Source organism: Pinus tabuliformis, chromosome 2_1 (assembly GCF_031772625.1).
Source record: "Pinus tabuliformis cultivar Carrire ecotype Pingquan chromosome 2_1, CPIR1, whole genome shotgun sequence".
Taxonomy (NCBI): domain Eukaryota; kingdom Viridiplantae; phylum Streptophyta; class Pinopsida; order Pinales; family Pinaceae; genus Pinus; species Pinus tabuliformis.
The window spans coordinates 984734526-984737481 of NC_142299.1; positions in this window are offsets into that span (position 1 = coordinate 984734526).

Below are 2956 nucleotides of genomic sequence, written 5' to 3' on the forward strand. Positions count from 1 at the left end.
TGGAACTCTGGCTCCTGGCCCAAGATCTGTCACTTTCTCTGGTTGGTAGGACATCAGAGAATCCTAACTTGGGACAAGCTCAGAAGAAGAAATTTCCATGGTCCCTCCATCTGTTTCAACTGCAATGCCCATGAGGAAACGCTCCAACATCTGCTGGACTCTTTCCCCCTAGCCAATCAGATTTGGGAGAAGGCAAGCTTTCGATGTCAAAGAAGATGTAGACTTGAAAATGAAATTACGAACTCCATACGACAGTGGCAAAAGGACCCGTACAAGAGCAACATCCTCAATCATCTATGGCGATTGATCCCCGGGCTAATTCTATGGAGTATATGGAAGGAGCGAAATAAGCGCATTTTCAAAAATCAACGCTCTTCGATGGACAATATTTGGAATATGCTATGCAAAAATATTCAAGAGACTTTGATGCTAAGACCCTGGAAGGAGGAGGATTGGCCTACACTAGCCAACGAGAAAACTATCATGGATAATTGGCAAATCAGCTGCACTAAAAGCATGCACCAGCAGGACCACTCTGCAGCCAGCATTGAAAGTCAAGTCGCATGGAAACCTCCGCCAAAGCACACATTCAAACTCAACTTTGATGGAGCCTCAAAAGGGAATCCCGGGTTAGCAGGCTTTGGTGGAATAATTAGGAATCATGAAGGGGCTCCCATGACACTTTACTTCGGAAACATTGGCTGGGACACCAACAACTCAGCTGAGTTGGAAGGGCTATGGCAAGGACTTCAACTAGCTGGGGAGCTCAACTTCCACCCTCTGGAGGTAGAAGGAGACTCCCAAATCCTCATCAACATGGCCAAAAAAATCCTAAATGGATCTCAGGCTAAAAAAATAGCCACCAGTTGGAGGCTTGAAGCAAGATTGGAAGCAATAGAACAGAAGTTTCACAGCAATAGAGCCATCACCTTCACACACACAAGGAGAGAGGGCAACAAGGTTGCGGACTTCATGGCCAATGTAGGGGTGGGGAGCAATCACTCTCTGATCACAGGATAGCTAAATACCATATTAACGCATGTGGAAGCTCAAGAATGTTCTCAACTGGTCCAAAAAGATGCAACTCCCCCGGATGCGGGTGATATTTGAGACGGGACAGGAGTGGGTGGCTGGACACATGCCGCCCCTCGGCCATCACGTGGCACCCACAGCGAACGGAGGGCAAGGACGAGGGAGGTTTAAGGCGCGAGGGCATGGGATAGTTAATGCCCGGAGAGCGTATTCGACCCAGCGGATGGCAGCAGTAATGGCGGATGTGATCCCGAGCAGGGTAGGTGAGGAGGTTGGGAATAAAACAGGGTGTGAGCAGGGAATGTTGGTAGTTATGCAGACGAATGGCCGCTCTGTCAGTGTTGTGATCCCTTCTCAAACGGACGGGTTCATCACGCAGTCGTCTCTGGTAGCAGAAAGTCTGGTTCATTTAGCAGCTTGCTGGAATTCTCATCCCTCAATGGTGAGACCTCGACAGCGTATGCTCAGCCGTCGAGGCTCTTCCAGAGGAGGGGTCTCACGCAGGCATGAAGGGGACAGGGTTGGCCATTGCTGCCACTGCCATCTGGCTAGCTCCACTGGAGCCATTCCCCTACATTCCCGACAATTCATGGATGTAGGGGCATCAGGCTCGGCCACCTTGCCAGCCTTTGGCTCCACCATCTTCAATTTTACCAGCTCAACAAACAACCCAAGGATCAGCGCGCACGTCTCTATACTGTTTATTGAGAACGCTCAGGATGAGGACGACCCCATGGTAGAACAAGGGCAACTGATGCAGGTCGACCCAGGGCAAGAAGTGCAGGCTCTGGAAGCTGTTATGGAACCGAAAGCAGAGGTACCGGCTACAGACCCGGAAAAAGCTAAGCACACTCAGAATGTGCAACAGGCGGAAACTGGGGAAGAGGCAGCGACTTTTCCAACTGAAGATGAAGGAGAAACCTATGGGTGGTGCCGAATTGTGGAAGAGCAATTGGACGAATGAGGGCGCCCGCGCTCAAGGTTCTATTGGCTTTTCACCTGGTCTACTAGTCTTATCGGCAATTTGTCTTTGGTTCAGTTATAGTCTTTGGCGTTTTCTGTTATGTCATCTCTGTTTTGTAATTTTTGCTAATGTATTGGGCAAGAACAGTCTATGGTGGTCAGTCTCCTTTTTATCTGATGCCCCTGCGTGGGCCTGTATCTACGTCGAGTCTTGGTTTTTAGTTTGTCGCCCCTGCGCGGGCCTGCAGCGACGGTCAGTCTCGGTCTTAGTCTGGTGCCCCTGCGTGGGCGAGAATTTGCTTTTGTATCTGGTGCATTATCGGCTCTTGCGTGTGATGCCCAGAGCCTGTCTCACACTGGTTCCGCCATGATGTATTTTCGACCTTTGTACATATTTTAATAGATTAGTTTTTTACCGAGAAAAAAAATGCTAAATATTTTATGTTTTTGATATTTTCAAGTATATTTTTTTATGAGCTTTAGTTAAAATTTAGCAAAGAAGTGTTGGAATGGTATATTTGAGTTATTAAAGCTATGTAGACTCAATACCTCATGGATTTTTCAAGGCTCTAAATTTATTTATACATTCAAAATACATTTCCGACAACAAAAAATAAGGATCTCACCGAAAATGATATCACTAAATTATGATAAAACAAGGCAAAATTGTAGAACAATTAAACTCCACCAACTTAATAACCATCATCGATAAATAAATTATAAAAACACTTTAATTTTGTAATAAACTTATTTTAAATAATTAGAATCAAGTACCCAAATATTTTAAATCGTCAGCAGATTCATTAGCCAACAAAGATACAAATATGGATCAGGGGGCATTACTGTTGAATAATTAGATTTATTTAAATATCTATTTGCCATGACCCTTAGTATAATCATTAATAAAATAATGAAGGGCCCTAGCGGACTCTCACGCATAAGAAGAAAGCAAAATTTGGCA